This window comes from Lytechinus pictus, chromosome 7, assembly GCF_037042905.1.
Source record: "Lytechinus pictus isolate F3 Inbred chromosome 7, Lp3.0, whole genome shotgun sequence".
Taxonomy (NCBI): Eukaryota; Metazoa; Echinodermata; class Echinoidea; order Temnopleuroida; family Toxopneustidae; genus Lytechinus; species Lytechinus pictus.
In genome coordinates this window covers 24,420,010-24,442,762 of record NC_087251.1, presented here as the reverse complement: position 1 = coordinate 24,442,762, position 22,753 = coordinate 24,420,010, and the positions used below count along the sequence as shown (strand labels likewise).

Genomic DNA, 22,753 nt, shown 5'->3' with positions numbered 1-22,753 from the left:
ATAAAAAGCCACAATACGTTTTGTATATTAAAGCCATAACGTTTATTCCTTATTCTTTCTTTTCTTCAAAACTTATAATTTCCTTTCATGTGTGGTAAGGAATGGAGGGGAGGTGAGATTTGCATAATTTGTAGAATTCAGAGTGTGTGTTGAACTAATTTTTAAGTCAGAAGAAATAGCAGACAATGAACTAGAAGGGCCATCGTTCTAATAATCGACTTCAGCTGAATGAACATGTCTCATTTATCAAAGGCTCATTCATGTTTCATTTGTGCTAATGGCCGTATTAGTGCCGCTATCCTGCATCCCTCCATCTTTTACCCAGTCATCGATTCAACTCCCAAGTGGAAAATCAGGCTCATTATTCTCCCATCGTGAATGTGGTGTCATCAGCATTGAAATTGTGCTCTGAATTTTGAATGTAGCGATGCATCCATGAATGAATATTTTTGCTTCCAAACTTCAAGAAAGCTCCCTTTTTTCTCTCTAAATGCTGACCCACAAAGTCTTTGGTTCATGTCTTTACCATATTATTATACCCAAATGACAAATTGAAGATTTTTAACAATTAAATGGTGCATATCTTTTCGCTTCATTGACTGTTTCAAGAGCTAGCTTAAGCAGCCATATCTCATCATTCTCAATATATGTATTTATTGAAGATTTTCTCCATCTTGTTCTACCATGTCTTTTCAGGTATCTGTTGGTAGCGAGAGCAATCACGCCCATTCCTTATCCTTAACCCCAATACCTCAGGATGAAAACAGTAACGATGGTCTCATCATCGTTGATGAATCCTCCCCAAGCCAGTCAATAGAGGGTGATGGTAAGTTTAAAACTCCTTGTGGTACAATGTTGTTAACAACTTCACACCATACTATTAATAGTAATAGTTATCACTGCTAGTAAACATCATTCAACAGTATATCCCCAGTCAGAGCGGAGCTGCCAAAGTGACCAGCACTCCAGCATATCAGTTGCTTAGTTACACCTGGGTGGAGAGTGGCAAACAGAAGTTTTGCCATTGAACAGTGCCACAGTGGATCATAACAAAATATTCGTAGAATTAGATAAACAATAAAAGTAGTTAACAAAGAAATTAATCTATCTTTCAATATTTTATTATTAATTTATCTTCCCATAAAAACATTAAGATACATAATTGCAATCTTTTTAGATGAGCCATCTTGTTAATTTTCAGAGATATAAGATTTTTGTCTTCAATATGGTAGAAAAGGAGTAGAGTAATCAAGTGTGATGTCATGTCATGACAACGAATCAGCTGGTTCTAAACTGAGTTGCAGCTGCATGATCATCTATACACATTTGTATTTGCAAATATGGTGATATGTTTTGCCCGGGTGTTTTGTCCCCGGTTGTTACCAACATTCTGAGAGTCATAACAGGGCACCTTTTCATAAAGCTGTTCGTAAGTTACGAGTGACTTTAAGAGTGACTGGTGATCCTTTCTTGTGGTAAATGGTATAATAAATTGGCGATGGTTTAGTGTGTAAGAAGAATCACCAGTCATTCTTAAAGTCGGTCCTAACTTACGAACAGCTTTATGAAACGGCCCCTGGGTTCATTTGTTTAGAACCAGGCTGACATGACACCATGGCAACTGACGTCATCGCTTCGGTACTCTATAATAACGGATCTTACATGTAGTTATGGGTCATATAAAGCTAATGGGTATGTAGATGCTAGTTTCGGGTGATTCAGGGAACTGTTTCGGAAGTATTCTTTATATAAAGCCAAAATTCATCATGTTTGTGATGGTCATATCATGTGATTACATGTATAATGAAAGTTACATATTGCTTAATGTCAATTGCTTTTCCGGAATGTGTGGGAGTTGTTCCAATGTATCAATATAGTGCAGCGTACATCATTAAGTGATACATCCTATTTGGCTATATCAAATGGTTGACTAAGTAAGCTCCTAATGAACTCTCTCATGATTGTAGAATGCGTGGGTGATACTTAGAAATTAGGAATTAAATATCAATAAGTAGGGTGTTTTTTTTTATTATTGAGGATGGAGTTTAATATAAAACATGTGAAAGGATTGTGAACGGAAGTGGATAGATAAAATGATAATTGATTATTGTAGCTTTGGCTTCGAGTATCCAGGCAGGACTACTGTTTACTAATCTTGCTTTGTAGTTCTTTATGATAAAAGGCATTGTGACTTAATTGTGATAACATGTTGCTCAAAATCATTGTTTCTCCAGGTAATTTACTGTAATTGTTAAAATAGCAAAGATCTGTGAGCAAAAGAGCCCTCTGCGATATATTTCAAAGTAAAATTTGTTGCCTTCACACACTCATTTCTTTCAACCCTTAGGAAATTCCTCATTGTTGTTTAAAATAATTAACTTACCCCCCATGACCTTGCTTCAGTAGGAATGTAAAAGATCATGAACCAATGATACATTATTATCTTGATTTCATGCAATTATGAATTATTATTTGGTTTCATGCAATTATTAATTATTATACAAGTTACGACTTTTATTATATAAAGGTCGTAAGGAGAATTATAGTGGCAATTTCCAGAAAATACATTCGTTATCCAGAGTCCTGTTTCAGAAAAAAATAGAACAACACATTAAAAAAAAACTTACAAGCTTCTCAATTCATGTCAGATTATTTGCTGTTAGCACAATATCTATAGTAACAATGATCAGTGTAACAGGGCCCCAGTAATCTACAGTAGATATGAAACTATTCACCATAGTACTCAGCTTATTATATCAGGGTCCAGTTACATGAGAAGATACAATCAATTGTATGATGAATTGTTACCTGTAAGGCAATGGTACAAACAAGTTACAATTGATAGTAAATATTGATTGTATCTCTTAAATGTTACAGGGGCTATGAAGATGAGTCGGTTGTATAAATGTGGGTAACTTAGTCTCATTGCAAACCAAGAGCAACAAGCTGCAATCTGTTTTTATTTTTGTAACCAATTTTGTTGTATGGCTCTGATGTCTTGTGTTTTTGGTTTTTTTTTGCCCCAAGTGCATTTATCTTGATTTTGTTTCCATTATAATGCAGATAGTGTTTTAACCTTCTTAAAAATTTATTTATGATCCCTATGGTATAAAAATGTCTTATTTGGTTTACTGAAAAAAAAACCTGTGTTAGAGATCATGATCATGACTTGCAATTCATTGAAGAATATCCATTTTCAATTGGCATTATATGCCAAAGGTTTGGATTGTACAGGCAAAAAAAGTGACCCCCCCCCCCCTATTACATTTAAAATGAAATGATTTCCTACATTTTGATCACCATTAAGCTTCTTCATGTAATTATAATATAAGATTTTATATTTTGCCATAACTCCATCTTTAGTTATCTTGTTCTATTGCTCAAGACTTGATTGACTTGTTGTGGGATGAGTGTTATCCTATACAAAGTCATGGCATTGACAAGGATATGAAGAAAAAGGGTGAAGATCAATCAGATACAATAATTCAAATTGGATTGTTTTATGAATGTTTCTTTAAAATCCTACAATTATGAATTTTTAGAAGTTTAGATTATAATTATCTTTATTTGAAACTTGGATATGTATGGCAAGGAAAGAGATACAACAACAATAACAACAACAAATGTTGGCATCTTTGAGTAGAGTGCAGTCATCACAACGGTAAAGTGTAACTCTTCTTGAAAGCTTACACCTCTATGTTATGACGAGTATGGGGGAAAGGGGAAAAATGCCATGCTGAGCAGAGAGGGAAAAAGAAATGATGCAGAAATGGGGAGGATTTCTGGCCCACACAATTGGAAGAGCGCATCCAGGGTTGTTAGCTTGCTGTGCAGTCCTCTTCATCCAAACATCCCTTAAATCATAATGGGAAATATTTCTGCCTCCTTTTTCCTATCTATTCTTTTCCTTTTTTCGACGGGAGCAGAGCTATGCGGATGCAGGCGGCCAGGGTCTGTGGAGTTCACGTCGTTGGAATGCCCCGCATTCTCCAATGATCTGCCAGCTTTTCATGGGGTGATACCAGCTTGAAAGGAAAGCTTGCAAAGAAAAAGAGAGAGAGAGAGTGAGATGTACTATATGTATAAAAATTCAACCTTCATTAAGTAAAGGAAAGATGGGAGTAAGGTAGAGTGGTATTAAGCAAAGAGAAATTTATCAAATCTGTGACGATTCAATGAATTATTATGGTTTTGCCAGAAATGATTTTTATCAATATATTTTGAAGCTTCATGAAATCATTGGCTGAATAATGTTTACCCCTCATGTTCTTCAGGGGATTTTGCTAGAAAAGTTATCTATTGATAGTTGGAAGAGAGAGAGAAAGATGGAGTGACAGGACATTGGTCTGAAGAAATGATTCATAATGGAAAATATATTCTTAAAAAGTGAGATACATCATATTAGCTAATATGTACTTTGTCAATGGGGGAAAAAATTAAACCATTATTATTGTCATTTTATTTTTAATTACTTGAAATTCCACTATTAATTCATTCGGACAAGAAGATTTGATTAATCTGGTAATGGAAGTATCCTCTCTTTGGCATTTCTCCTGAAAAATACTTATGAAAACCGATTGCATCCTTCCTACCTAGAAGTGAACGTGGTTCCTGGTCGAATGTCATTTCGCGTGACCTACATCCTGCTTAGTTCATCTTGTGGGATTTTTTTATTCAGAGCCTTGCCCCCGCTCTTTTCTCAGAACCATCATATCCTCTCAATGAAGGTGAAAATGGCTCGTAGTGGCCAGTGCCCTCTCTACAGGATAGCATTTTATCACTGCCGGTTAGTGAAAAGCAATAAGATCAAATTGGACTTTCAGGAATTGGTTTGCATAGTGCTTTCAGGAGAGTGAAATTGTTGCTTATCCTCGTAAATTGTGCCTTTTTTCGCGTTACCCTCCAGAATTGGTCACTATTGATTTGACCGTACATGTGATAGTCCATTTCAATAGTTGAAGATCAAACCTTCTGTGACTCTTGTTTTCACTCTCTTCCTTCTTTTTTCACCTTTTTATTCATTTTTTTCTTTTTTCAGTTCTTCAGCTGTCTTTTGACACGCTGTCTCCATATTTGCTCATCAACCCCCAATCACCACACCTTTTGTTTCCATTCCTTTTTTACCTATTTTCCCCTTTTGTATCATTTCTAGATTTTTTTTTTCAATCTAAATAAGTGCAATATTTAGTCTTTATAAAGCATATAATGTGCATTTGCTTCCCATCTCTGTATCTCTCACCCTCTCTATCTCTCTTTCTGTCTCACTTTCTCTTTTTCTCTCTTTCCGTCCTTGTTTCCTTTCCTTTGCACCTTGAGTTTTGTAGATGAAGAAGATTCTCTTGTGTCATTCACAACACTTGAGAGTTTCTGTGAATTGAGGTTGCTCATTCTCCATCATCTTAATCTATGTCATTCATCAGTGCTAATGTGTGTCTTAATATGTTTTATTGAAGGATAGCTATGCCTGCCAACTTCGTATCGTTGTAACGAGGCACTCAAGAGCTCTGAGTCAGCATCAGCACAATCATATTTGTTTTAGAATTAGACATTTATTGTTAATGGATGTATTTTCTTGCTTTCTGAATTCAGTAGAACAGTTTCCAGTGTTTGCAGTGGTAGGGTTATGATGTAATGTGTAACATTTCTCTTCCATGACAAACAACACTACATTGCTCAATTGCCGTTTTACAATTAAAACGAGAAAAAAATTACATTAAACACCGTTTTTTTTTATGTGTATGTTATATGTTCTTCTATTATAACAAAATTTTGCAAGTGTTTCATTATCTCTTTTGTTACGAAAAAAGTCAATTTGTTTTTTTATAGAGGACATCAATTTTTTCACACCAAAATAATAGAAGAAAAAAATAGTTTGTTGTCTCATACTGTATTTCAATATGAGTATATCCCATTTCTCTCTCCTGTACACTACACTAAGGGGAGCATTTCATGAAGAGTTTTATCAGTGATTTTCACTGACTTATTTGCTCTCAGCCAATCAGATGCAAGGATTTCAGTAGCTTATAACAGTTCATATCACTATTTATTTCATGAAATGCTCCCTAGATGAGCTAGTATGTTTAATATAACCAGTCACTGGCAATAAATCATTGTCAAGCAATATTAGATAAAAACCTATTTATAGCTTGATAATTCAGATAATGAGTAGTAAGGTGTAACGGGTATCACATTGGGGACTGCATTTAGGGGTTTTGAAAGAAAAATAATTTTTGAATGAAAATTTGAGTAACAAACTCATCCAATCAGATACAATTATGTATCAATTAAAAAACGAAATGTGCATTTGATGTGGAAACAGTATAAAAGTTGCAGTCGATATTCGCAGATTTGGACCAATCACCTGTGTGGATCCATTATTGAAAAGCAGTTCCAAAGTGTCCACTATTGAGAGAAAAATGATTTTTGAATGAGAATTTGAGTAACAAACTCATCCAACCAGAAACAATTATGTATCAATTTTTTTAAAAAAAGTGGATTTGATGTGGAATCAGTGTTTTGAAGGGGGCCATAGAGAGAAATAGGCTAATTATAACATTTGGACCAATCACCTCTGTGGACCCATTATACACAAATATATAGATGTTATTTACACATATCTTTTGACAAGGATGTGGCCTTATTAGCTCTGTGGTAAGGAAGTGAAATTATAAACGTGTCACTTCATGAAAAAGAATTCCATATCTTACTTAGATAGCACTGTGTACACTCTGATGCTTATTATTGTTATATTTCTTTAAATAATTTAAGGTTAAGTGCTAAATACAAAATGAGGGACTATGTTTTTATTATTTGGTGTGGGCAGTGATATGGCATGACAACTTTTTGAAGAAAAAAAATCAGTAGTGCTTGATAGAGGAAAGTATTTTTGTAACAAAGATATGTGTGATAAAGCAAAATTGCCTTTTAACAAGCACTATTCAAACAGATTTCTAATATCCCCTGACATCAATTTGTCTGAAATCATGTGTTTATGATTACTTGATTGGTACATTATGTGACAAATTAAAAGGAAACTTGATATTTGGACAGAAATATAAAATCAGTGCAGTTTCATGTGTTGCTGGTACGTCATTGTGTTTTCATGAGCTACAAGGACAATGGATGTGCATAATAATAGCAAGGACAACTGAACTGTGGCACTGATATAAATGTACAGTTCATAAATATAGCGCTGCAAACAGCATAAATGTGTAATATAATTTTGTTTATATTAATTGCTGTTGCTAAGAGGAGTAATATGTTTCCAATTCGTTACTTGCTTTGCTATGGTTTGGATGAATGGTCGTGGCTGATATATTGATCAAATTCATTTTATTCTAGAATTGACTGAAAACGCATCTTAGTTGTATATGTTTTCATTAATGAATGACGTGCAGCCTTTTATTCATAATTCCTAAAGAGACTATATAAGGTCCTGCATAGATACAAGTTAATCAGAAATGTATGAAAGAGAGAAAGTGATTACTACAATATTACTATTCAAAGTTCTTATTGGAAGTTGGTACTTGGCATAGAGGGATAAGAATCAATTATATAATCACTTAAGTACTAGTTAAATATGGTTTGCCTTGCAGGCAAAAAGGAAATAACTAGTTTTTCTCTCATTTTTCATTCATCTCAACATTTTTGTAATGTTAAAGCTTCAAAACAGATTTTATTTAACATAATGTGATTCTCTACAGAGTTTAATCATTTCTCTGAATAGAGTAAGATGTAAAAAAAAAAAAAAAAAAATCAGGGTGTGTCTTGGAGAAACGGATATTTAATTTGCTTACCCAATGTGATGTTGTTAGTATTATCCAAGGAGGAGTATAGCTTCTTGATTTTAATAAGTACATCTCCAACATTTTTTCTTCTTTCTAGAATACTCCCCTGCTGGTAAATCTCGCGTTGGGGTAGGTCGAGGCACAAGGGCCAAGCAGACCCCAGGAGTATCCAAGAAGACCAGTCAGAGGATCGGTAGAAGAGGGAAAGGAATAGCTGCAGCAGCTATGGCTGGAGCTAGAGCAGGGGCTGTAGCAGGAACTGCGGCTGCTTATGCTGCATATGGCTTCAATTTGGTTGGTGAGTGAAACATTCTGGTCTTTTCTGTCTTAGACCCAATGTTTGCAATAGAAATAATAGTTCTTTGCTTCATTTTAGTATGGGATTCAATCTTTAGTTGTGGTTAGGGTATGTTTATTCTAGGTTTGGGGTTAAATTCAGTGTTCTAAACTGTCATGAAATAAAATTTTAATTTCCAAATTTGCCGAAAAGTATAGAAGACTAATTGTTCTTTTCTGATAATACTATAGTTGTGGCATTACTGAAGTATTGAACTACTGCTTAATTCTGCATGTTTTTGTTAGGTTTGTTATTTCCTTTAAATGCATCATCTATTCAGTTTCATGTTATTCAACATGGTTTTCAATTTACATCTATATTAGTGGGTGCTAACTATTTCATGTGCAGGCATCAAATGATTGTATAGTCTATGTGAACACACCTTAGCCAAATAAGTGGCTAGGTGAGGTAATAAGGTGAGTAAATGGCTGATTGAAGAAGCGTTGGCTCAGGTAGTCTACTGTTGACATTTACAATCAAGCCTGACCCCAACGCTCCTGTTGACTGCCCTCAGGCTGGCCACAGTTCTTCTTTCACGAGCCTCAAATTGACACTACAACATGAGCAGCAGTTTCACACAAGAAAGAAAACTTGATGGAAATGCATTTACACCCACCAAAGAAAGAAGGAACATTTTCTGCAGTCATTACAAGAAAAAAAAACCACCCCGAAATCTTGAAATCTGTATTATCAGCTCACATGATTCTTAACATTCAATCAACTTTAATTTCATCCTCATATTTTATTCAGGTAAATGAAAAAAATAGTAAATGTTTCTTGAAAATGATTTCTTTCACTCTTTGCCCTTCTTTACTTCTCTAGTTAGTCTCTTAGAATACATTTTCTTGGTTTGCCTTTATTCTATAGGTACGCTGGCACCAAAATGCATTCTTGCTTAAACTAGCCATTATTATGTGTGCTTCTTTTGAGAACCTATTACAATGTAAAATCTTTGCAGCTAGTAGTTACTCAGTGAATGAGATCATGAGTAGTATGATTATATTTTTTTGTCTCATTTGAGATATATCATCTCTTTCAGATTACGTAATCAATGATCACATCCTGTGATCTACATGCAATCTTGTATTTGAAGCTATTATTACAAATGATGCCCATGCCACTTCATGATTTCATTCACTCCATTATACACCACCAAGCGTAACAGTTTTAACGGTCCCTGGATTTTTGTCTTCGGGCTCTAATAAAATATATTTCACTGACTGCAGTGAGAAGTGATATTGCTGACTGCTGTGAGAAATAAAATACATTGCTGACCACTGCATCGATCTTGCGGCAGTGAATTTGTAAAATTGATCTTGAAAGTGCAAATTACTTATTATGCAATATGTGTAGTCCGGTAGGTAGTAATGAGATTGATTGATCATTGGCCATGCTTTTGGTTTGGGGGGAGGGGGGCAGGTGGGTCATGGCTGAATGTTACATAATATCTACTAATGAAGGTCTATATCATCTCAGAAGGGAACCTAAATTTATTGACAGTTTTTTTTACAGTGATAGATATTGGAATAGAAAAAAATATTTTCCTTTTGTTTACTGAAACCTGTGTATCCATCGTAGCATTTTCCACTTCTATCCCTCTCTAAACGGGTTCTGCATGATAAATTGAAAAATGAAATACAGATTTTCATTATTTTTTGTGTTTAGGTATATTACACTAAAATACAGGTAAACTTAGAATGAAGAGTTCACAGAACAAAGGTCTGAACTGATCTATGCATATTGGCTTCTGTAAGATTTTTATACCCCCGCCAAACGATGCTTGAAGGGGGTACTGTATTATTTATATAGGAATCAGCATACGGTTGGGCGGTCAGTCGGTCCGTTGCAAATCTTGCGCATCGAACTACTTCCTCACTTTTTAACCAATTCTCATGAAACTTGGAACACATTATGGTGTTGGGTGAAGATGTTCGAGACACACTTCGCATGTGTCGAAATTGTGTTGCCATGGTGACGGTATATTTTGCCAAGAATAAGGTAAAGTTGCAGTTTTAATAACTTCATCAATTTTCAACCAATTCTCATGAAATTTGGCTCACACATTGGGGTTGAGGTGAAGGTGTGCAAGACACATATTTTTTGTGTCAGAAATTGTGTTGCCATGGTAACAACCTATAGCCCCCAAATTTGGTAAAAATCTATCGGTGTGAATAACTTGATTAGTTTTCAACCAATTCTTATGAGATTTGTCTCTCACATTGGTCTTGAAGTAAAGATGTATAGGACATATTTTTGCATTGTTATATGTCAAAAATTAAGGCAAAAATCTTGCAGTTTGAACTACATCAGTATTTAACCAATTCTCATGATATTTTGCTCATAACAGGTCTTGGGGTAAAGATGGGCAAGACACATGTTTTCCATGTGTTGGAAACTGTTGCCCTGGTAACGGCGCAGGGCGGGGGTATTAATCACCTTCAGTGATAGTTATTGGGGTTTTTGTTGCACCAAAGTAGTATTTTTTCAAATCATGCTAACTAATCACATGCTGTCTACTTATTCTTCATCCTCCTTGCTTTTCTTATTGTTATTTTTCTTCTATTGTTTTTTCTACGACCTTCTCCTCGATATTCTCTCATTCTATGTTATTACAATTTTACAGCACTATGAATGACCAAGATATTATACAACATATATTCAGAACATTTTTAGCAAACTTCTTTACAAAGAAACAAAGTTAGCATTATAAAGTAGTAATATTATGTAGTAATGGATGTCAGTAGAGCTACAGCTTGTTTGACAAAGACATACATTTGTAATTCTAGTTGTGTTTTTCTTGATTTGGCACCACTGTGCAAATTGTGTTGTGGCACCTTCCACCACTGGCGTGGGGTGCCTGTGTTTTATCCAAGCAAACTCAAGAACTTGGTGATGTATGTTCATTAATTATGAATAGTGTCTAAGTGAAATGTTAATGAGTATTGCATTATTCGTGGAGCCTGTCTAATCGTAGATGATAAATAGCTATTTACCAAAAAGCTTCTCGTGCCAGGTTGGACTAGGTGCGGAAGAGGAGTGCTCTTTATATCTGTCTCCATATCTCTTTCCATCTCTCCATGTCTCTCTATTTCTTTCCATGTCTGTCCGTCTGTCTTCCCCATTCACCCTCACCCCCCCCCCCAAAAAAAAAAAAAAAAAAAAAAATCTAGTAAATTGCACAGTCAGAATGCTTACGACAGATTCAGAAGATACAATGATTTAGCCCTCCCCACCCCCAGCAAAAAAAAATTGTATGGTTGTATTCCACCAACAGACGCTATGGAATGGGGCCGACTCATCCTTTTTCTTTAATCCACAATTAAAACATGTAAAAAGATTGCATTTAAAAGCTGAAGCCTTAAAAATGTTTATGATATAGCCAGCTTTGAAAATTTCTAATTTTTTTATTTTTATTGTATGTTTAGGTTAAAAAAAATCCATACCGACCGACCCTATAACTAAACTTTGTTTTCCCTATGAATACCTTTACAATATGTATTGTGAGGTAATGGACCAGTACAGAACATACATTATGAGGTAACATACCAGGTTCTTGAAAGAAGGAGAAATAGTGATCTTAATCATTGTGTTTGCCTTTTTTTTTTACTTAGTTTGATCAATTGTCCAATGTCAAATATTTGAAATCATGAATTTCTTCATTTTTGTGAGTCTTTCAGCTTGTTTCTTGTTCCAAAAATGGATTCTTATGAATATTTTCACCAAGTAAAATATATGAATTTGTGTTTAATCTACTATTTCTCAGTGACTGTTTTTTTTTTTGGTAAGGTGAACATTTATAAATTTTTATGACAAGCCTACTCCATTCATCTCCAGTGACCATGATAATGGGGTCTGATAGTTATCTTCTTTAGATAAGAGTCTAGAGAAACATAACAAGATGTACTAAAATCATAAATATTATTTTTGTACCATTTTCCTAAAAATTCATTGTTTTATTTTTTTCCTTTATTTTTTTCTTATCCATATGCTTTCTAAGAAGCTGCATCATGTGAATTACACAACAGAAAACAATAATACAATCTTAGATTTTTATAACTACATCACTGTTAGATGAAACAAGCAAAGTTTAAAAGATCTATATAGAATCTGAATTATAGTATGATACTGTAATGTTAATAAATTTCCTTTATTTTATTTTTTGCACTACAGTAGGGAAAAAATATGAGATTTGTTTTCTTTCGTGTGAAGGTATTGACTGTTTTTTTTTTGGGGGGGGTAATCAATTAAGGAAAAAAACATTCTGAGGCTCAAGATGATCTGCCCATAAAATGTCAAAATATTCCATGTTTTATTGGGTTTTGAATAAGATAAAGTTTTCACTGAGCAAAAATATGAAAATTAAATACATGTTACATTATCCTGAAATTTATAGTGATTCTTTCTCTCATGTTTTCATACTCTGGTTTTCATGTTTGGGATGTTTGTTTTGGGGCCATAGATCCGCCATTCATTGTATTATTTTTCTTTTTTTTTTTCCCTGCATCGCTCCAGTGTCCTTGTCCTCTCAGATATATTTATTATTAATTGACCAAAGCAAAAATGGGAAAGGTTTTGATGTAAGAGACTCAAATGATAAACTATGAGATGTTTTCAGGTTGTGAATCTTTAGCATGTAACCAGTATGAATTACCTAGGAGGTTTCATAGATCAAAAGCCAATCATCTCATTTCCGAGCCTGCCGAAAGGGGAATAACTAGGCACATTGAGACCTCTGCTAGCAGGCATGGAATGTGAGCAGAGATTCATAACAAACTGTCACTCCGTTATTTGTGGTATCCTGCCAATGATATCTACATCTGTCAACATTTAGAAAACCTAAATTTGCATCATCTGATATCTGGCTATCTCTATTTTATGTGCTCCCATCCAATTTACATGGAATTGGCTCACTGGTGATGTTCTAGTTGTAGAGCATTCAACATTCACTTCCAGACTAATCCATGATTAAGCTTACTTCATTGTGTCTTCATTTGTAGGACACTTCAACTTCTGTCATAAGACAAGCTAATGTTCTGCCTATCAATTGGAAATGCATGTGTCAATCAGCGTCATAACAACCTTGAAATAGAGCTAGAAATGTCTTAAACAGATGGTCACTTTTCCATATGATTGTACATGATTGTAATCTATCATTCAAGCATGGAGAATTAGATATCACAGTGTTAAAGTACTTTCATGTGATTTCATAAGGAAATTAGATTTTTTTTTTTATGAAAGTTATTGACTCCCACATATATCATTACTCAAATTTCTGAAAGGATTCCTCAGTAAATTTGTAAGAATTATTGGAAAGCTTATAATTTTTGTGTGTGTGTGTTATGATATTTTCATATAATGAGTCAAAGTCATCAAATTTATAAAAGTAAAATTGATCATTTCTAACATCTGCCTACCTTTATGATTTTACCTACTTTAGACCCTAAAACGAAAAAAATATGTATAATTGAAATTGGTTTTAAAAATGCCTTAATATTGAGTGCCCCATGCTCATGCTCAGTTCCTTTAAATTAAGGTAGATATTTAATTTTATTTTATTTGTATGTTCATGTCAAATTTTTTAGTGATACAAAATGTATGAATGCATTTGAAATGAAATGAATTCAGTGCCAAATACTAAACCCAAGACAAATTTGTCAAAGTCCCAAATTCAATTTCAAAGATAAGAGCAATTTGCCAAGATTTAAAACAAACTACATTGGACAGCCTCTCATGTTGTAAAAGGGGTAGTCCTGTTATACCCTTTTTACACACGCTAAAATTTCCTTAACCCCGTACTATAGGTGGGGCTAAATTGCCATTTAGCCCCACCTATAGTACGGGGTTAAGCTTAGCCCACTTTCTTTTTACACAGCATTTTTGCAAAGTGGGCTAACCCCACCTTTAGTACGGGATTATTTGGCCCTGCAAAAAAGCAGGGTTATCCCAGCAATTGCGGTGCTAAGAGCGATAGTACGGGGTTAAGATCGCTAGTGTAAAACGAAAGTGGGCTAAGCTTAACCCCGTACTATAGGTGGGGCTAAATGGCAATTTAGCCCCACCTATAGTACGGGGTTAAGGAAATTTTAGCGTGTGTAAAAAGGTACGAGTGAAGTACTTGTACTACGAATGATCGACAAAAACCACTAGTCCGGGGTTAGCGAGTTTCGTGTGTAAAAAGCAAGCATTCCTTATCCGGGGTTAGCGATAACAATTTGGCATGTGTGAAAAGGAAAAAAAATAGTACGGGGTTAAGGATAGTACGGGGTTAGCGATAGTCCGGGGTTAAGAAAATCCTGTGTAAAAAGGGTATTAGTGACTTAACATTTCAATGCAAAGGTCTCTCTCCCATGTGATACTCTTTGAAGATGTTCTTACCAACATGTAGTTAAGGATTAATTTATGCTGACAATAATGGTAAAGAACATTCAGTTATTATAAAAAATGAGATCAGATCAGAGGAAGCAAACAAGACTGATCTGGCAATAGAACAACGTAAAATTGAAAATGAAAAAAAAGTAGATACATGTTCTCGTATTTTCAATAGATGGCAGTGATCCCTATTATAACGATCGGAGCATATGCCATTCAATACAAGCAAGCCTAGTTAATCTCTAGTGTGGTTGTAGTCTATGACACCGTTCTCATTACGCTTTCTAAAACTAGTTTACTGGAAACCGGCGCAGGAAGTTCGCTTTGCTAGCGTTCCCATTTGATCACATGAAAGTGGTTTTCAAAATCACTTCATGTAAAGCGATCTTGTTGCTTTGGAAAAGCTCTCATTGGGGTGACACGTTTCGCACAAAATTTGAAACCGCAGCGTAGGCATTCTACACCTGTCGTGCAGAGTAGCGTGCTCAAAATGTGCGAAGATCACTTCCCGAAGAGCGGTTGTGTCCTCATTTATGCTGAAACCAGTTTAACATGGCAAAGCGATCTTGAAAACTACATCGTGAGGTGGTTTTATGAACCGGTTTGGAAGATCGCTTCAACCATTCTCATTGCACGTTAAACTAGTTTTAGGAAGGTATTGAGAACGGTGTCTATGGTCATATGTATGCCCTATAAAGCAATTGAATAGGACTTTACTAAATGAAAGTGTGCATGCAAGTTTCGAATTGTTTTAAATGGAATTATAAATTTGATGCTTAATTTTTTACATTCAAAATGATTCTACAGAAATAAAGTAAACTCTTGGGTGATTGGTTCGCTCTAAAGTTGGGATTGAAAACTTCCTCATAAGATCGTGGGAATATTTGCCTACCTCTTGATAAGATCCTGGTGAAAGTAGTAAATATTGGAGGGATTAACACATTATTGGGATTCATTTGAGACAGATCAGCTCCTTGCGTTGGTTTCCTTAAAAAGCATTAAAATCCCATTCATCTACTATTTGGCTAAGCTGGTTGTGTATGTTCATACAGCATAAAAGTCTTATGGGATTCTTTGAAATATGGGTCTCTAGTGTTAGGGCCCACTGCATACTACACTGAATCCATCCATATTTATAATGAATGGTAATTTATTCAAATTGGAAAGTTGTTTGTTTGTTTAACATAAATGACCACTTCATCCTGCAATTCCAATTGGGTTTGTACAGGGATCATCCGGTTCTGGTAGGCAATGAGTGAAATGCAAATCTTTAGTTTCAAGTGAAGGACTAATAGTTTCATATCATAGGCCCTGCAAGAATGGTGTGGTATTACTAGGATTCAATATCAAATTTGCTTTAACTTATAAAAAGACACTTGGAATAGCCAAGAGATTTATATTTTGTATTTATTCTGGGACTTGGAACTTTGGATGATCATAATAAAATATCTGCATACTTTTTCATTTTTATTTTAAACCTCTTCCCAATCATGGGATGGGCTGAAAATGTCAAAATATGTTGTTTGTTGAAAGCTTTCTGATATCGAATCACTAAATTTGTAAGATAATACTCTATGCAGTTCTATGGGATTTATGTGTATGTGTGTGTGTGTGTTTGGGTACCAGTTGACCAAAGCAGGATGTTAAGAGTTAAGTGAATGATAACTGTCCAGTTCAACAGCTTCACAGTTAGTCATTTACTCCAATCATGAATCTGACATAGAGTTAGGCATCATCAACCCACTGCATGTTTTCCATAAATATCTTGCATCTTTCATGCACTGATTCACTGTACAAGCAGTAAGTTGTATGCATGATTGAGGGGGCATTCATGGCCACACTTCACAAAATCTGTTTTCTCAGCTTCTTTTTTCCCCCTTTGACTAATCTTCTAAGCACTCTCAAACTTTTTTATCCAAATAGTTTGTATGCCCTCCATTCACCTGTTTCCCCTTTCTATCTTCTGCTCAAATAGAAACTGAAAGGGATGAAAGAGAGTTTCGATAGTGATGCTAGCGATTAGTCAGGTAGTGTTATTAATAGTGGTGGAAATCTACCATGGGAATCAACAAGGTTGATCCTATTGTTGAATCGTCATTATTTCTAAGCAAAGGTATTGCTTAACATATGGTCTACTAGTAAGTGGGCTCAAGCTCGGAATTTTCCCACCGTTGTGCTAACACATTGGCACTCTATAGGTGATACCGTCCTCAAGAAAGCATGTTCATATCTTTAGGAACTGTTTTGTGAGAATGATCTGTAATTAAATATAGATGTCATTGCGTTTGAGGGAGATTGATTCGCCTTCTGCCTTTCCATTCTCGGCAAATGAATTTAAGTAAGATAGATTGGTCTTCTCTTTTATTTGTTTTCTGGTTTCAGTTGTGATAGGCCGGCTTCCTAAAGGAATTTGTTAATTTTCCCACGTCCTGAACTCTGAGAAGGTCCCCAGTAAAGCATGTTACATTGTCCCCTTTATGAAAGTCACAATTAAAAACCATGGTGCGTGAACTAACGAGACTGTTGAATGGTTGTGTAATTGGAGTTTAATAGAGCTTTGGTATCACAGAGGATAGAAATAAAGTTCCCCTGGGTTGCAGATTGATGTATTTGAGGAGATCATTGAGGGGTAAAAACACCATTGTGGTTCATGGTCTATCGTTGTTTGTATCTAGTCTACAGGTTCTTTGCTCCTTTAACCATTTCAAAGGAGAAACTAACCTTGAGAGCAATATGCATGACAGAATTGCCGTTTAAGATCTATGCAAGATAAATAAATGTAGAGATTTGTATCGCTAACAGAAAATTTTGAATATTCAATTTTCAGAAGTCCAGAATTTCAATTTGAATGAAATAGCTATGTCTCAATCATGTGTTATGACATTTTGCACTGTATGTCATCGTGATTATCGAATACCTCATCTTCATAACAGTTAGTTGCAAAGCAGTATTTATCAGTATTCCTTTATTATCATAATCTGTTCAAGAAGAAACACTTACTGCAGGATGATAGTGACGAAGTCTTATTCAATATTTGTGATTTTATATAAACATTGCTTTTCATTGCAAATATGTATTTGAGAGAAACTGCTTTGTGGTTTGTGCCAAAGACTCAATTTAGAAAATCCTGATGATATTCAGGTTCTGGATAATGAAATTTGCATGTTGTGGTAAGTGTTTTGATTAGCACAGGGGCCCAATCAGCTTCACATGATCAAGAAAGAGAGCTGTTGAGTTGTCATAGTAAACTGTTCTGTTTTGCTCTCTGCAGGCATTTTGTTCTTTTTTTTTCATTCTTCCCTTCCAAATATGTTCTTATAACTCTACTGTATGGCTTCTGTGCTAGGATTTAGTTGTGTTATGTTTAGCCAAGGTCTTTTTTTTTAGTTATGGAGTTCACATTTGTAGTAATTAAAATAATTTTGGCTCTGTGTGACATAGGATTACAAGCCCTTTATCACACTAGATTGAGTAATTCATGAAAAAAACCAGAGTAGTTTAAAAATTTATGAGAAATCCTCTTTTTGGTTGGCTCTGGATGCCTTGGTAATATCAGAGTCAGTGGCAGTATATTGATGAAGTTACAGAGCAATGTTATACATAGCAATGTTTTCCTGGCTTTTTGCCGGGAGCCCCGCTTTTAGCCCCACTTCAAAACATTATCAAATATTGAAGACACATCTATGCAGGGAAGCGTTTAAGTAGATCTTCACTTTTATTAAGTAGTATAAGCAATGGGAGTAACCAAAGCACAGTAGAGTATATCTATATAGTGGCTGTGCTATACAAATTCATCATATTATTATTCATTATTATTATAATATTAAGAACTTTGCGTAGCATTCTTGCGATCTTTCTTCCAGGTAGAGTCTTGGAGGTCGGTATCCTCAATTTTTGTGAGACTTTGGTCAACATTTTATCCTTGGGTGCTAGATTCAAATTTACTTCAGAGGGGTATGATCATGATGACATCAAAAGTATAGAAGAAAACCTTCCAAAGCTAGGCCTCCTGCAAGGGATGTACTCCCAAAAGCTATTGAAACTCCTTGCGTGTTCCTTTGATGGCTTAGTTGAAAGGGGGATTATGAATGATGTCTCTTGCCAGCTTAGTGGTTGGTTTAATAGCAGAAATGTGATGGATATTACAATCCTAATAACATTACAATAACACTTCTTTTACCGCATCTTCCCTGTGGATGCTATATCAGTGTTCTAGTGACACAGGAAGTCACCCTAATCTAAGAGGCTTCTTTCAACCAACGCACCCCATGTCATATTCATGTGTTTCATCCTTTGAAATCATACAAAAGGCACATTTTACCCCAAACTGAGTTTTTATTGTCACAGAGAGTGAGTAATCTGATGGTTTTCTTTCAGAGCATGAAAATTTTCTCATGATTCCGATTGACTTTGAGAACCACAGGGTCTAATTGATTCATCAAAAGAGCTTTTGGTAACCAAGGTAAACGTTGATCATGTCTCCTTCTACTGTCATGCCCCATTGACTGAGGCCAAAGTTCTTCTTCTTTTTATTCAAGTTGAAAATGGGTTTTCGTCCCCGGTCCATTAAATATTACTAATTGGTTCCCTTTATTCACGAGAAGATTATTTTCTTATCAAATAAAGTGGTTTTGTCATTAGTTTTAACTTGATTTTGCTAAATCATCAGAGTTCCCACAAATTAATTACTGGTACATGATCTCAAAAGCATAGCATATGCTCACCAAATATTTACTTCTAGGTCTATTGTCAACTTTGCATTTTTTAAAACTTGAAATCTTTAGTGTTCTAGTCTTGTTCTTACTTTTATATAATAATGTTACATAATAATTCCACCAGCCAAGAGACCCCGCTGTGCCTCTTCTTTATAATTTTATCAATGCAGATGCGATAAATCCATCCACATACCCATATCCATCGTTTACGAAATAGATATTAAACCTATTACTCCTTTAAAGTCAATCCAAATAAAGTTCCATCATGTGTAACCATAATTGTTTTCTCATCAGCCGTTCCCCTTACAATTTTCTACCACCCCTATATAATCCTCAGTTTTTCGCCCTATAAAAATCTTGACAATGACTCATTCAGCGCTGGAAGCCCGCAAATAAAAACTGAAACCCCCCAAGTCGCTATCGAACTGGACAAACTCCAAAATGCTTGTGACAATAATCCGCCCGTACACCGAAACACCATTATGAGTTATTTTGGGTTGAGGGTGGGGTAGTTGAGCATAGCTATCGTGAGGCTTCCTAGATCTTCATTGTAGGCTTCTCGTATTGTACGCAGTTTTAATGAATCCTGTAACATCTGTCTAGTTTGAATACCTGTGAATGTATTGATTTACTTACACCAGCAGAATCGCACTTGTGGCGGTGTATGATGGGTTGGTTGAGATTCCTGTATAGTACTAGCGTAGCATATGTACTCTCCCACTGGCTTTGATTGATAAACAGATATTTACATTGAAAATTTACATGCATCATACAAGGAAATCATTCTTTTTTTTTCTATACTCCCTAGATTGAGATTGAGTGATACGTTTAACTACATTCATTTAGATAAGTCATTTTGAAACGTGCTTGGTTGCTTACAAGCTTTTAAATGACAATTGTACACCTGTTTATTTTACTTTCCTGCTTTGAAGATTTTTTTAGCAAAGTGCTACATGTGACACTGTCCAATAGATGCATGAAATGGGTAAAACAAGATGTATGAAATGAGTGATATGGAGGATTGCTCTTTCATATTAGGCTTAATATTTCAAATGACCAAAAGGCTAAGTTCTGCATTTGATTATACAGAATTCAAAAATAAAGAAAAATGAAAAAAACGTGATGAACAAATAGTCACATTTCTATTTTCACGAACATAAATATGTACATTAGCACCCTGTTTTAATTGGATTTAGCTTTCCTGTAGATGTATAACTATCATTGATGATCCTATATATTGATCCTTGGCCATCTTTTCAAAACTCTTTTTTTCGTATCTGTTTGTTGTACATTCTCCAATGTCTGCAAAACAAAGTACAACTTATTTTGTATTACCGGGTAAATGAAACATACTAATACCCCCAACATCATCAGCTTAAGTGTTTCTGTATGACTATACAATACTGCTTAAGCTGTGTTACCAATGATTAACTTGATACTTTCTCAGGCTTCATAATTACAGACATTAAACATTCACTGAAGTTAAAAGGTCTTTGACAACTCTCTTCTACTTTCTTCTTTTGATTGATCAAAGAACCATGACACAAAAGTTTTTTTACATCATAGGAACTTAGAAGTAATGCACCCCAAATTTTCTCAAGACTTCAGTAATATGATGTTAAAAAAAGGAGAAGTCAAAAGGGAAGTGAAAATGAGGATTGAATCAGAGGATGCGTGGGAAAGTGGTTGGTTGAATGAGCACATGAGAGTTGGAGGGTGTAGATTTGAAGAAGTAGCCACTGGGTAGCGCTGAATGGGAATGAATGGTGAGAGATAGAGGTCTGGACTTAAAATGGATACAGATGAGCTGAGGGGGGGGGGGGTATTGGGTCCCTGTATTCCAAAGGGGTTCTCTAAGAGAATGAGGAAACAATTAACTCCCTCTTCCCTTGAGGTCTATAAGCAGCGGCTTTGAAATCAACACCAATAAATGGTGGCACTCCAGATGAGGGCTCAACTCAGCATGCACACACCTCAGCTTGTCAGATTTTTGTATTGTTATCATTGAATTTTTTATTCTGTAATCATTCTCTATCTATTTTATACATTATGGAAATCTCCAGTCTTCATGTCTTTTGACCCATCTTATAATGCTTCCTTTATGGAGATTCCATTTTGAAAGACGTCTAATGATTCGAGGCAGTATCCCGCTAGGTGGGTGCCTTGACTGTAATAGAAAATCACCTTGGATACAGTTTCAATGGGGATTTGTAAGCCACACCAAGATTCACCAACCTCTCCTCTCTCTTTTTATTCTCTTCTTTAATATTCTCTGACATCTGGATGATGAGACACCCATCTTGTTCATCCCCCATCCCATTCATATCTGGAGAGTTTAGAATCGTGCATACTGTGATGCCAAGTGATCTTCGATCAAGATTCTTTGTCACCCAGGTCACCATAAGAGTGCATTATTCATTATTTCGTACATACGTCTCCTGTGGAATACAATTTAGTATAATATCTAAGAGAAAAGGTAGCATCCGTCATGAATATAGGAGAAGGGTCTTGGCAGTCTGCAGGAAGCAAAATCCACAGAGCAGGTAAACATGAGAAGAGTCATATAGCTAGGCAGAATTGATGGCTAGATCATCCATCAGGCAGTCATCCACTTAGCACAATGAATTGTCTTTACCTATCCATGACGGACAGCACTTGAGTACCTGTACATCCTTGTGTCGGGAAGATAGTCATTCTAATCGCTTAGAGCATAAAAAAGAGAGGCACTTTCTTGGACTTAAGAGGTATGTTAGGCCCCATGGTCTAGTGCCCCTCTTCTATTTAATGACCCAAGTCAGGGGGGCTACTATACTTGGGGGTTATTTGAAGGGGGCCAGAGCCTCTTGTGCCATGCCAGTCAGGAGTATCTCAAACAATGGCTGCCTACCAAATCTGCCAACAATGACAAGATGCGTGGCTCTATTGTTTGTCTCAAGTATGAGAACCCAGGATAGGGTGGATTCCCACCAAGCTTAGCTGAGCTCCTATTTTACCTGAATATAGACAACACCTTTCATTGGGGGGACAGTAAACAAGAACAGGGATTCACTGCCCTTTGGGTCAGAAGAATAGAATGGAAATCTTTGATTACATAAGGTGTGTGCTTGTTGTGTGTCTGGCTGGTCAGCTGAAAGGTATCAATGGATCTAATCTCACTATCTGCATACCAATACATGATCAAATCAAAGTTAATGGTATTCCCCCCTTTATATCTCCCTCATGAATTAAATCGGTCTCAGAATGTATGCAGTAAGCTGGTTTAGGTCCAACCAAAAAATTACACGGGGGCGGCGGGCGAATTCGCCCCGGAAAGTCCAAAAAGAGCCCCGGAAAAGGGCTAAAAACATTCACACGAGGGCGACTGCAAAACTCATAATCGCCCCCGTCAACTAGGCTTGGGAGCCAGCGCCGGGTAATCGAGTCTACCCGATTCTCAATGCCAGAGTCGGGGAGTCGACCCTGATCTCTGGAGACTCGAGTACCAAGCGGCGGCGGTTCTGAGACTCGAGTCTTTGCCATGCTCTCTCATTCATGGACGAAAATCG

At 35.8% G+C, this 22,753-nt stretch overlaps 1 long non-coding RNA gene across 1 annotated transcript; it reads left to right on the top strand.

The window, feature by feature from the left end:
• The first annotated feature begins 695 nt into the window (after nucleotides 1-695).
• On the top strand, nucleotides 696-8,087 carry LOC129265365 (uncharacterized). The gene is made up of 2 exons (XR_010293996.1): nucleotides 696-826; nucleotides 7,885-8,087. It is a non-coding gene; the product is annotated as an uncharacterized LOC129265365 (long non-coding RNA).
• The last annotated feature ends 14,666 nt before the right edge of the window (nucleotides 8,088-22,753 follow it).